A 14,779-nucleotide genomic window follows, 5' to 3' on the forward strand; every position below is an offset into this window, starting at 1 on the left:
TCACAGACCTGTACCCCTGAAACAAATAATACATTATATGTTATTTAAAAAACGTATAAAAGGGAATAAAGTCATTAGAGAGAAGATAATGTGGTAGAGGGATGGTTGGGGCAGAGAATGTTGTTTTACCAACAAATAAGAAATATCAACACATTTCTGAAAGATAAAAAATGAATAGCACTGTGTTGATGGGTAAAACAAGCCAGGAAAGTCTTGAGTAAATTGTTCAGTGTTTGCAAAGTAAGGGGCGCCTGGGTGGCTCAATTGGTTAAGCATCTGCCTTCAGCTCAGGTCATGATCCCAGCATGATCCCAACATGATCCCAACATGATCCCAGGGTCCTGGGATTGAACCCTGCATCAGGCTCCCTGTTCAGCGGGAAGTCTGCTTCTCCCTCTGCCCCTCCTCCCTGCTTGTGATCTCTCTCTCTCTCTCAAATAAATAAATAAAATCTTTAAAAAAAAAAAAAAGCAAATTATATGGATAGGACATTTATATCATGATTTTCCCAGGACAGTCTTTAACCCTAAAAACATTTTTGCTAAGTGAAAGAAGCCACAACCTATCATATGATTCTATTTACATGTCTAGAACTGTTAAAACATAGACCCAGAAAATAGATTTGTGCTTGTCAGGGGCTAGGGGAAGGAGGAAGCAGGAGTCATTACTAATAGGCATGGGTTTCTTTTGGGAATAATAAAAGTGTTCTGGAACTGAATAGTGGTGATGGTTGCACAATTCTGTGAATATATTAAAACCACAGAATCGTATACTTATAAGGGTGAATTTTATGGCATGTGCATTATATTTCAATAAAGCTTTTATTTAAAGAAATGTAAAGACTAGTAAGTTTTGAAAGACATTATTATAAATAATCATGAAAAGGCAAGAAATGGTAAGAGGGATACCAAAAAAAAAAAAAATCTTTATCAGGATTCAGATAAAGGATCATCACTTTCAACTGGGATTATTATGGAGTTCTATGAAAAATAAGGCAATAAAGTTAAATACTGAAAGATGGATGGCACTAGTATTTTTTTTTAATAAAAACAGAAGGTAAGAAAAAATATCAGTGAGGGAGGAAAATGTATAAGCAAAGATCTAGAAGTGGGAAATGGAGAAGAGGAACAATTATAAAAATCCAATGGCATTGTAAATGAAGTGTAGAAGAAAATGAGAATGCCAAATTAATCATGTGTAGATTATTCTCTAGACCAGGGTTTTTCAACTTCAGCACTATTAACATTTTGGGCCAGATAATTTTTTGCTGTAAGAAGTTGTCTTGTGCATTGTAGGATGTCTAATAGTATCCCAGGCACCCCCTGCCCTAGTTACGACAATCAAGTATGTCTACAGATATTGCCAAATGTCCCCTGGAAGGCAAAATCATTCCCAATTGAGAACTACTGTTGTAAAAAGAGAGAGTCATTGACGATTTGAAGCAGAGGATGACATTATAAAAACTAAAGTCAAGAGAGGTTAAACTGGCAAGACTTCTCATCCTAACTGGGTAGAGCAGGAGAGAAAGAAAAGTTAGCACATTTTTTGCAAAATTCCTAGTCAAAGGTAATAGGGTTCTGAAACACAAAAGAGGTCATGGAATTGGAAATGACAGATTAAATGATTTTTACTTATGGAGGGAGGCACTTCTTCTGGGGTGTAGAATCAAACAAACTTACCAACATTTGTTGTTTTGACAAGGGGAAGGAAAGACAGGAACCAAAGATGGCCTTGATGGGTTGGTCCTAAATGACAAGGCAGTGGTTGTATCAAAAGTGCGGAATAGGGGCGCCTGGGTGGCGCAGTCGTTAAGCGTCTGCCTTCAGCTCAGGGCGTGATCCCGGGGTTCTGAGATCGAGCCCCACATCAGGCTTCTCCGCTAGGAGCCGGCTTCTTCCTCTCCCACTCTCCCTGATTGTGTTCCTCTCTCGCTGGCTGTCTCTCCCTGTCAAATAAATAAATAAAATCTAAAAAAAAAAAAAAAAGTGCAGAATAGTGACGGGGGCAGATTTAAAAGGGAAAATGGGGAGTTCAATCCTTTGAACTGCTAAAGAGAACATGCTAGAAGATATCCAGATAGAAATGTCAAGTCGGAAATTAGAAAACTGAAACTGAACTTTGGGGGGAAATTCAGAAGTGTAAACATGGATTTTAGAAGTCATTTACAGGGAAAATAGATCTAAGTCATGGGCTGAGACTACCCAGGAGGAGAGTGCAAAGTAGAAAAGGGAGCAACCAGGGACAGATGATCCATTGAAACACCTGTATCTTAATAGCCATCATGTGGAAGGAAGAAAAGAGAGTAGTTGAAGGAGCAGCATAAGTACAGGAAAACAAGAAAGTGTTTAAAGAGACACAAAGGAGAGATTTTGGCAAAGGGTGGTGGGTTGGTTGGTTCATGGTGTCAACTGGTACAAAAGGTTAAAGAATGTGACAAAGAGAAAGTGGCTATGGATTCAGTGAATAGTAAGTTACTAGGGGCTGTTCAGAACACATGTAAATATGTCGCAGAGCAGAAAATAAGTTAGAATGACTTTAAAAACACATAGGTGCTGATAAAGTGAGTATTTAATACGTTAATTGGCAAAGGGAAAAAGAAGTAGAGCAATTGTGTCTCTCAGATAGGAGAGAGGTTGTGTTTACTTGTAAGTGACTGTAAAACTAAATGAGAGTTATTAAAAATGTAAGAAAGGGGGATAGAAAGAAGTGATATTTAATGGAGCATGATTCCAGAAGAGATGAGAAAATTTGGAGTAAATGCACAAATATTCGATTTTGTAAAAGAAGAATGTGTTGGTCTCTAAAACCAGAGGGAAAAAAGAATAAGAGTAAGAGATAATAAATTGAAATTTGAAGATGATTCTCCAAACTAAATACGTTATATGTAATTTAATTGAAAAATGTTTACACCAAGAAGAGCCTTTTGAAATAGAAGAGTTGAACATGATTTTCCTCTTCAAAGGAACACTTGGAAAAAGGAACCCCTTCCCCAGTCTCAGAGCCAGGTGTTCATAGACTGAAGCCAGATTTTTATGGTATACTTTATTATTCTGTTCAAACCAAATTCCCAGAACATCAGCACATGCTCAGTTAAATACGATATGAAAGCACATTGCAAATACAGAAATGTTATTTTTGGATTATCCATGGATTGTGGTCTATATATAACTCCATACTCCCCAGTGATGGCCAGTAATCATGTTATAATAGTAAAATATCTTCTTAAGTAAGTTTTATTACAACTTACCCTGCAAATACCCAAGGCTTGGCATCAAGAGGAAAGAGGAAAATCAGCAGAAATGTCATGCAGCTTGAGTTTCATTTCTTAAATTCACTGAGACAAGCTGACTACTTCCAACATACCCTTTCATTCAATGTTCCCTTACATATCAGCACAGGAATGAAATAATGAGAATCCTATATTGTGAGACAATTAATAAGAATGTCAATGAATCATAATTGCAATTATGTAAGTTGGGGAAGATTTTAATACCCCACACATTATTTCTCATTCACTGAATGAGAGGAAAGCACTAGTATTCTTTGGCCTGCCTTAAATTGTTACCATTTTGTTCTTTAATTTGTATTATATGAAACTATTACAAGTGCCAATGAAAGAGGACGTTTCATTGGTCTTTGCAAATAAAGATATTTTTTTTCCACCAAAAGATACATCAAAACAAAAAAGCAGGGTGAGAGAAATAGTTCTATCAAAATGGCAAAACATTGACAATTGTCGAAGTTGTGTGGTAAGTACATAGACTTCTTTGTATTGTTCATTCTACTTTTGAGTATATTCGGGTATGTTCATTTTTAAATAAATAATATAAGTAGTAAATAATTCTTATTACAAGTGTTTGTGAACAGTTTTCCTCGGTTCCAAAAGGCAAAAGCCTTATATTCCCACTTTAGAATTGACGAATGTGGTAGACAAACCAAATAGTGAAGACCTCTTGTGATGTAGTAGGCAGAATGGCCCCCCAAAGATATCCACACCCTAGCCCCTGAAACCAATAAATATATTACCTTATGTGATCATTAATTTTGTGTGTCACCTTGACTGGCCATGGGGTGCCCAGGTTAAAAATTATTTCTGGGTGGGTCTATGAGCATATTTCTGGATGAGATCAACATTTGATTGGACAGATTCACTAAAGTAAATTACCTCCCCCTGTATGAGTGGGCATCATCTAACCCACTGAAGGCCTAAATAGAACAAAAGGCAGAGGAAAGAGGAATTTATTCCTTTTTTCTGCCTTACTGATGGAGCTTGAACATCTCATCTTATCTTCTGCTGCCATTGTAGGCCTGGGATTCACATTATAAGCTCCCCTGGTCCTTGGGCCTTTGGGCTTAGACTGGAACTCCATCACTAGCTTTGCTGGATCTCCAGCTTGCAGACAGCAGATCATGGGACTTCTCAGTCTCCATAATCATATAATTACACAAGCCAATTCCTCATAATAAATAAATATATATTTTAAATAAATATTATGTTTAAATATATGTATAATATATATTTATATTTATATATATTTATAATTTATATTTTATATTTATATATAAATTTATATAAATTTATAATTTATATATATTTATAATATATATTATATATATACTTATATATATAATATATATAAATCAATATATATTTGAACATATTTAAATATACCCCTATAGGATATATATATATTAGTTGTTTCTCTAGAGAATCCTAAATAATACACCACCTTACGTGGTAAAGGGGACTTCACAGGTATTAATTTTCTAGACCTCAAACAAGAAGATTAGCCTGGATTATCCTATCCAAGAGGGCCCAATCTAATCACACGAGCCTTTAAAAGCAGAGAACTTTCTCCAGCTGGAGGCAGAGGAAAGGCAACAGAGGTAGAAATCAGAGAGATTGGAAACATGAGGAGAATTCAACAGGAAGTGGCCGGTTTGAAGATGGAGGGGGAACATAATGAGGACTTCAGGTGGCCTCGCAGAGAGCTGAGAGCAGCTCTTGGAAGATAGCCAGCAAGGAAACGGGGACCTCACCTCTGCCTGAGTAACTGAATTCTGTCAACAGCTTGAATGATCTTGGAAAGCGACTCCCCCCTCAGAGCCTCCAGCTCAGGGTCCAGCTTGCCAACAACTTAATCTCAGCCTGTGAAGCTCAGGCCAGAGGAACAAGTGGAGCTCACCAGACTCCTGACCTACAGGATTGGGAGATAATAACTGTGTCATTTTAAGTGGTTAAAGTTGTGATAATTCTAAGGTGGCAACAGGTAACAAAGATATCCTACTTAACATAAAAAAGACCCCATAGCTTAACATAAAAGACCCCATAGATATCCTACTTAACATAAAAAAGACCCCATAGCTGAACATATTCCTAACATGAAAGGTAAGACAATGAGAAATAATTCTAATTTAATTGTCTTACTTATTATATTGGGAAAGTATATTTGAAAAAAAAAACTGTAGTAGGGAAATGCCTTACATCATGTGTGATGAGCTCCTGATGGGCATATAAACTGGTCCAAAGTCTGGGGAGAGTCACTGGTGATATGTATAAGAAATCAGGATAACATGTTTGACCTAAAATTCCACATCTATTTTTTAGGCAAATAATTCTAGTAGTATTTCCTACATTTAATTCCATAACTATACACCAAGAAAATAATTTAGATGTATTTTATATGAATGTAATTATTAAAATGTAAAGAAAAAGTAAACTGTAAAGATGATAATCAGAGCACAGCATAGAACAGCAAAATTGGTAAAATCTAAATATCCAAAAAAAAAAGAGATTGGTTAAGTTAGGGTTCACCTACATAATGAAATTCTGTAAAGTTAGCTCAAATCATGTGGTAGATTGTGCTTGTTAGCATATAAAAGTCTTTTAAGGAAAAAAAAAAACAGGCAACAAAACAGCATTATAATAGAATGTCTGAAAGTATATGCATCAAAATGTCACCAATTTTAGATCCTTTCTGCTGGTCTGCATCTTTTGATTTTTCTTTTATGAGCATAGATTTAGTAATACCCTAACAAAAGAAATTTTATTTTTATTATTATTTTTTTAAAGATTTTATTTATTTATTCAACAGAGATAGAGACAGCCAGCGAGAGAGGGAACACAAGCAGGGGGAGTGGGAGAGGAAGAAGCAGGCTCCTAGCGGAGGAGCCTGATGTGGGGCTCAATCCCATAACGCCGGGATCACGCCCTGAGCCGAAGGCAGAGGCTTAACCGCTGTGCCACCCAGGCGCCCCAAGAAATTTTATTTTTAATAAAGATTACATTTCCATGCTTTTATATAAATTTCCAGAAAGTTATTTACTCAACTAGGACAAAAATGATTGCATGTATTTGAGGAAAAGTGACAAAATATTTCTTCTTCATTTGGAGCAAAACATTAAGACAAGGAGTGTTCTCCTATTCCTCAGATGTTTGCGGTATTATATAAGAAAAGGTATCACTAGTTTTATCCCATAGAAAATATACCCACAACGCCTCTACCATCATTACATCATTCATTCTGTTTTGATTTGTACCAGATTTCATTGGTCAGACTCATTCCTCTGAACCTAACTAAGAGGCAGCTTACGAGCTTTCATTGAACTTAAAATCAAACAAGAAATGCTCTCCTAAAAAGGAGAATTACAGACCGATTTCCCTAATGAATATGGATGCCAAAATTCTCAACAAGATCCTGGCTAATAGAATCCAACAGTACATTAAAAGGATTATCCATCATGACCAAGTGGGATTCACCCCTGGGATGCAAGGGTGGTTCAACATTAACAAATCAATCAGTGTCATTGATTTTACCCAGAAGGAAAAATTCAGAAATCATATGATTCTCTCAATAGATGCAGAAAAAGCATTTGACAAAATACAGCATCCTTTCCTGATTAAAACCCTTCAGAGTGTAGGAATAGAAGGTACATTTCTCAATCTCATAAAAGCCATCTATGAAAAGCCTACTGCAAATATTATTCTCAATGGGGAAAAGCTGGAAGCCTTTCCCTTAAGATCAGGAACTCGACAAGGATGCCCACTCTTGCCACTATTATTCAACATAGTACTAGAAGTCCTTGCAACAGCAATCAGACGACAAAAAGGGATCAAAGGTATCCAAATCAGCAAAGAAGAAGTCAAAATGTCTCTCTTCGCAGATGACATGATACTCTATATGGAAAACCCAAAAGAAGCCACTCCCAAACTATTAGAAGTTATAGAGCAATTCAGCAATGTGGCGGGATACAAAATCAATGCTCAGAAATCAGTTGCATTTCTATACACGAATAATGAGACCGAAGAAAGAGAAATTAGGGAATCCATCCCATTTACAATAGCACCAAAAACCATACATTACCTTGGAATCAACTTAACCAGAGACGTAAAGGACCTATATTCTAGAAACTACAAATCACTCTTGAAAGACATTGAAGAAGAAACAAAGAGATGGAAAGATATTCCATGCTCATGGATTGGAAGAATTGACATAGTTAAAATGTCCATGCTACCCAGAGCAATCTACACTTTCAATGCTATCCCGATCAAAATACCGAGGACATTTTTCAAAGAACTGGAACAAATAGTCCTTAAATTTGTATGGAACCAGAATCGCCAAGGAACTGTTGAAAAGGAAAAACAAAGCTGGGGGCATCACAATGCCAGATTTCGAGCTGTACTACAAAGCTGTGATCACAAAGACAGTATGGGACTGGCACAAAAACAGACACATAGACCAATGGAACAGAATATAGAACCCAGAAATGGACCCTCAGCTCTTTGGGCAACTAATCTTTGATAAAGCAGGAAAAAACATGCTGTGGGAAAAAGACAGTCTCTTCAATAAATGGTGCTGGGAAAATTGGACAGCTACATGCAAAAGAATGAAACTTGACCACTCTCTCACACCATACACAAAGATAAACCCCAAATGGATGAAAGACCTCGATGTGAGACAGGAATCCAACAAAATCCTAGAGGAGAACATAGGCAGCAACCTCTACGACATCGGCCAAAGCAACCTTTTTCATGACACATCTCCAAAGGCAAGGGAAACAAAAGATAAAATGAACTTGTGGGACTTCATCAAGATAAAAAGCTTCTGCACAGCCAAGGAAACAGTCAAAAAAACTAAGAGGCAGCCCACGGAATGGGAGGAGATATTTGCAAATGATACTACAGATAAAAGACTGGTATCCAAGATCTACAAAGAACTTCTCAAACTCAATACGCGAGAAACAAATAAACAAATCAAAAAATGGGCAGAAGATATGAACAGACACTTTTCTAATGAAGACATACAAATGGCTAACAGACACATGAAAAAATGTTCAAAATCAGTAGCCATCAAGGAAATTCAAATCAAAACCACACTGAGATACCACTTTACGCCAGTTAGAATGGCAAAAATAGACAAGGCAAGAAACAACAATTGTTGGAGAGGATGTGGAGAAAGGGGATTCCTCCTACATTGTTGGTGGGAATGCAAGTTGGTACAGCCACTCTGGAAAACAGTGTGGAGGTCCCTTAAAAAGTTAAAAATTGAGCTACCCTATGATCCAGCCATTGCACTACTGGGTGTTTACCCCAAAGATACAGACGTAGTGAAGAGAAGGGCCATATGCACCCCCATGTTCATAGCAGCAATGTCCACAATAGCTAAATCGTGGAAGGAGCCGAGATGCCCTTCAACAGATGACTGGATTAAGAAGTTGTGGTCCATATATACAATGGAATATTACTCAGCTATCAGAAAGAACGAGTTCTCAACATTTGCTGCAACATGGACGGCACTGGAGGAGATAATGCTAAGTGAAATAAGTCAAGCAGAGAAAGACAACTATCATATGATTTCTCTCATCTATGGAACATAAGAACTAGGATGATCAGTAGGGGAAGAAAGGGATAAAGAAAGGGGGTTTAATCAGAAGGGGGAATGAAACATGAGAGACTATGGACTATGAGAAACAAACTGAGGGCCTCAGAGGGGAGGGGGTGGGGGAATGGGATAGGCTGGTGAAGGGCAGTAAGGAGGGCACATATTGCATGGTGCACTGGGTGTTATACACAACTAATGAATCATCGAGCCTTACATCGGAAACTGGGGATGTACTGTATGGTGACCAACATAATATAATAAAAAATCATTAAAAAAAAAAAAGATACCTTACATCAGTTAGAATGGCAAAAATTGACAAGGCAAGAAACAACAATTGCTGGAGAGGATGTGGAGAAAGGGGATCCCTCCTACGTTGTTGGTGGGAATGCAAGGTGATACAACCACTCTGGAAAACAGTGTGGAGGTCCCTTAAAAAGTTAAAAATTGAGCCACCCTATGATCCAGCCATTGCACTACTGGGTGTTTACCCCAAAGATACAGACATAGTGAAGAGAAGGGCCATATGCACCCCCATGTTCATAGCAACATTGTCAACAATAGCTAAATCGTGGAAGGAGCCGAGATGCCCTTCAACAGATGACTGGATTAAGAAGTTGTGGTCCATATATACAATGGAATATTACTCAGCTATCAAAAAGAACGATTTCTCAACATTTGCTGCAACATGGACGGCACTGGAGGAGATAATGCTAAGTGAAATAAGTCAAGCAGAGAAAGACAATTATCATATGGTTTCTCTCATCTACGGAACATAAGAACTAGGAAGATCGGTAGGGGAAGAAAGGGATAAAGAAAGGGGGGGTAATCAGAAGGGGGAATGAAGCATGAGAGACTATGGACTCTGAGAAACAAACTGAGGGCTTCAGAGGGGAGGGGGTGAGTGAACGGGATAGGCTGGTGATGGGTAGTAAGGAGGGCACGTATTGCATGGTGCACTGGGTGTTATTCACAACTAATGAATCATCGAACTTTACATAAAAAACCAGGGATGTAATGTATGGTGACTAACATAATATAATAAAAAAAAAACATTTAAAAAAAAAGAAAGAAAGAAATGCTCTCCTGCCCTCACTCCCGTCTCCTCCTGCACTACCACAGAAACCGTATCTGAAAGCTTTGTGTCCACACTTTGGCTGGAGAATGAAACATGATTCTATTGATTCTGAGCATATCAAAGATTGTGGTAAAATTCAGCTTCAAGGGAGAAAGGAAGTGAAAAATTAGTTTTTGGAGATAAGTACCTATCTGAGACAAATCTGAAATACACATTTAAAGAGATTTTTCTCAATTTCAACCTTCAGTTCTTGTATTGACTAGCATAGGATGACGTTTTAGCCAAAATCAAAATATTATATTTGAAATACGTTGTGTATTTACTTGTTGCTAAGTCCCTAATCGTTATTAAAGCAATGGAAGCAAAAATTGAGTTTGTTTAATTCACTAATTAATTAATTAATTGTCAAAAATCCACTTCCATACAGCCCCGTAGTATGCTGGAGAATTAATTGTGCACATTTTCATGTTGATGATTGAAATCAGCAAATGCTACCAATCAGAGCCTTTCTTTCTTTCTTTCTTTCTTTCTTTCTTTCTTTCTTTTTTGAGATCTACTTAATGCATAACACAGCTTCAAACCCTCCTAAACCATCAGGAAGCCCTGAAGTAGTTCTGTAAGCTTCACAGTTAATGCATCACTTGGCTTTTAGTCCCCCTAGTAGAGCTGGTCCACTGAGAATCCTGGATGTTAAACAACACACATTGCATCCCATCAAATCTGTAAGGACAAGGAGGCTGCAATGCCAGGTACTCCTTGGCTAGTATTTCTTTTATCCTATGTAGACCCTGCTTGGCAAATGGAACAGCACATAATCATAGAAACCAGTGGTACAGACCATGTATGCGGGAGTATACTTTAGTACTAGTACAAATGAGTACAAACATGACAAACTAGACAAAAATGTTACTTGGATACACCAGGGTCTGTCTGTCTATCTTTATTGGTAATGAGATCAAATTCTTGACATTATCTCATTAAATAACACTGGACACAGTGTATGGATGGACTGGAAAGCAGGCAGATGGGAGGCAATGGAGAGTAATAGTATTGTCAAAGACGTCTTTATTTAGTTCATCTTAAGCCAATTCAGCATGTGGCCAATGCACAATTATTCCAAAATGATTATATATTTCTTAGATTTCCCAATTTCCTTCTTTATCCCTCCTCTTCCTTAGTGCTTGGGCATTTTAAACTGTTATATATTATCCTTAAATTTAATATCATATTTTGGAATTATCTGTGGATTTTGTTACATAAAATAATATAATAGGATGTTCCTCTCTATTGGGAGCTAACAATAGTTCAAAATATATATATACCAGAGTGAAAAGGGATAAAACCACTAGTTTTATATATACATATATGTACATACACATATATACATATATGTATATGTATATATATGTGTGTGTGTATATGTGTGTGTGTATATATATATACAGAATAATTTGTGTATATATATATACAGAATAATTTGTGATTTTGTATATATATATATATACAAAATATATATATTTGTATATATATATACAAAATCACAAATTATTCTGGTGCAGAATTTCAAGCAGAAGGAACCAAATAGGATTTTTCTGTAAATAGAAACCCATTCATAATCCAACAAGTGTTTATTGAGCAAATAGTATATAGGAGACACTTCTTGTTGCTGGGCTGAATCGAACTGCTGAAAGAGAGCCCCAACCCTGAAGGAGATGAATAGATGATACTTTACATCATCCACAGGAGTGATACAAGTAAATGGCAGTGTTCAAGGCAAAACAAAATAAAGCAAAACAAAAACCTTTACGGAGCAGGTGAGATTTGAAATGGGCCTCAGAAAATGGGGAGGTTTCCCACACAGTGGTTTCGAGCCACAAGTTCCTGTTTTAAAGTTATAATGCATCTGGTGAATATTGTCCACATCAACATATACCCAATATTAACATGGAAACAACCTACTCCACTAACACGGAACTAATTATCTATAATTTCCTTTCTCATTCTTACTTGGAGTAGTGATTCTCTCCTGGAACATGCACCAGAATTTCCTGGGAAGCTTGCTGAAACACAAATTATTGGGCTCCACCCAATGCTTCTGATTTAGTAGGTCTGGGTAGGACTTACGCATTTGAGTTTACAGGTGATGCTTGATTGATCCGATAATCACTGTTTGAAAGCCACTGATTTAAAGCACCTCGGATGGATCCCTGGCTTCACAACATACTGTCTGATCTTCAGAAAAAGTCTCAGTTTTACCATTTGTAAAGGTAATGACATTGGTAATGATGATTCCTATCTTCTAAGCCTGTTTTGGCAATTTAATTGAGTAATACATATAATCCAGAGCCTGAGATAGTAAGTGCCCTGCACTGGATAGCATGACAGCTTCCCCTAGTGGGGAAGCTAGTGGGTAAGGGAATGCCAAGTGTTATGGGCTGAATGTTTAGATCTCCCCCAAATTCACATGTAAGGCCCTAAAACCCAACGTGATGGTATCTGGAGGTGGGGCCTTTGGGAAGTAATTAGATTTAGATGAGATCATGAGGTAGTGTCCTCCTGATGGGATTAATGTCCTTAAAATAATTAGAAAAGACACAGAGCCTGCTCTCTCCTCATCTCTCCTCTCCTCCTCCTCCCCTCCTTCCCCACCAGCATGCACCAAGGAAAGGCCATGTGAGCACACAGCTAGAAGGCAGCTGTCTACAAGCCAGGAAGCAGGTCCTTAACAGACACTGCATCTGCCAGCACCTTGATCTCAAACGCCCCAGGCTTCATGACTGTGAGAAATAAAGTTGTCATGTAAGCTCCCCAGTCCATGGTATTTTGCTATAGCAGCCCAAGCAGACTAAGACATTAAGGAAACAGTGTGAGCTCTGGAATGGAGGTGGGAATGGATCATATTGTGTTCACAGAATGGCACACAGTTAAGACAAGCTAGGATGTAGCATTCATGTTGGGGAAAGGAGGGGAAACTCAGAGGACCTCAAAGAGAATGGAGAAGAACCCTGGAATTCCTTGGGTGCATCTTTCTTTGTAATTGTCTAATGTTTCTGGCAGCTATTACACTCTACTTTCTCTAAAAATGCCTATTATTTCTAGAAGAACAACAGAAGTATTCAAATAACTAGCCAGGAATCATAAAAGTAAAAATGACTTTAGCAGCTCATTCAAAGCATGTGTTAAATATAATTGAGCAAAGAAGAGTTCAATATTCCCAAGGCAGAAGAGCAGTGAAAACTCCACATACAAGAACTCTATAAATGTCCCAAGAGGACTCTCACAATGAGGTTGTGCAGAGCACTATATTACAGGGAGGCACTTAAGCATTCTTTTCATTAACCTCACACTGCAAGCTACTTATCCTTTTGCTTTGAAACTGACCCCTAGTGATTTGCAGTTGAAGTTGAAAATTTTATATAATTCGATTTCACAACTTACTGTAAAACTACAGTAACTGACATTAGGTGTTGGATATTAATATGAGAATTGATTCATAGATCAATGAAACAGAAGTGCAGCAGGTTGAGTGGTAGCCCCAAAAAGATATGTCTATGTTCCAATATCCAGAAGCTGTAAATATGATCTTATTTGGAAAAAGAGGTGATTAGATTGTAGATGTAGTGAAGTTAAGGTGGGTCCTAAATCCAATGACTGGACATCCTTATAAGAGAAAAGCAGAGGGACATTTGAGACTCAGACCCACTGAGGAGAAGGCACAGATTGAAGTCACACAGCTCCAAGCCAAGAAATGTCTGGAGCCACCAGAAGCTGGAAGAAGGACTGATTCAGCCTACAGAGGGAGCTTGGTCCTGCAACATCTGGATTTCAGACTTCTAGTATCCACAACTGAGACACATTTCTTCTGTCTTAAGCCTCCCCGTTTTTAGTAATTTCTTAGGACCACCCTAGGAAAGTGAGAAGAGATTCCAAACACAGATCTATCTTTATAGAGTAACTTGAACAACAGCACAACAATGCAATTCAGTTGAGAAAAGTAGGTCTTTTCAATAAATGGCTCTGGAGCCATTGAATATTTATGAGTGGGAAAAAAATGAATCTTATCTCACACCATACACAAAATTAATTTGATATGAATTATAGATTTAAACATGGAAGCTAAAATAAATCAAGCTTCTGGATGAGAACATTGGAGAACATCCTTAGAGATGGGACAAAGATTTCTAAGAAAAATATAAAAAACACTCACCATAAAAAATAAAATATTGATAAATATGATGTGGTAGGCAGAATAATTGCCCACCAAAGATGCCCAGAGCCTGTGAATGTGTTAGATTACATTGCAAAAGGCAATTAAGGTTGAGATGGGATTAAGGTTGGCGACTTTGAAGATGGAGGAAGGGAACGCCAGCCAAGGAATGCAGAAGCTGGATTCCTACAAGCTGGAGAAAGCAAAGCAATGAATTCTCTCCTAGAGCCCACAGAAAGGAATACTGTCCTGCCAACACCTTCATTTCAGCCCAGTGAGAGTCGCATCAGACCTCTGGTGCACAGACCTGTATGATAAGAAATGTGTTGTTTTAAGCCTTTAGTTTGTGGTAATTTGTTTCAGCAGCCATGGGGGGAAAATACATATGACTTCATTAAAATTAAGAACACCTGCTTATACGCAGACCATTAGAGACTGAAAAGGCAAGACATGGACTGGAAAAAGATATTTATTATGAATCTATCCCACAGTGGACTTGGATCCAGAATATAGACGTAACTCCCACAAATCTATAATAAAATGACAGACAACCCAATTTTTTAAATGGGCAAAAGACTTGAAAAGGTACTCCACAAAAGAGGAACTGAAATGAGC

General features: G+C 37.7%; 1 long non-coding RNA gene across 1 annotated transcript in view; it reads right to left on the reverse strand.

Moving 5' to 3' along the window:
• The window catches only part of LOC130542665 (uncharacterized), a 40,043-nt gene that overhangs the window by 2,560 nt on the left and 22,704 nt on the right, over positions 1 to 14,779 (reverse strand). Inside the window, exon 2 of the long non-coding RNA XR_008957375.1 lies at positions 1,680 to 1,945. This is a non-coding gene — a long non-coding RNA (uncharacterized LOC130542665). The remainder of the gene's footprint in view (positions 1 to 1,679; positions 1,946 to 14,779) is intronic.

The sequence above is a fragment of the Ursus arctos genome, unplaced genomic scaffold (assembly GCF_023065955.2).
Source record: "Ursus arctos isolate Adak ecotype North America unplaced genomic scaffold, UrsArc2.0 scaffold_4, whole genome shotgun sequence".
In the NCBI taxonomy this organism is placed as follows: domain Eukaryota; kingdom Metazoa; phylum Chordata; class Mammalia; order Carnivora; family Ursidae; genus Ursus; species Ursus arctos.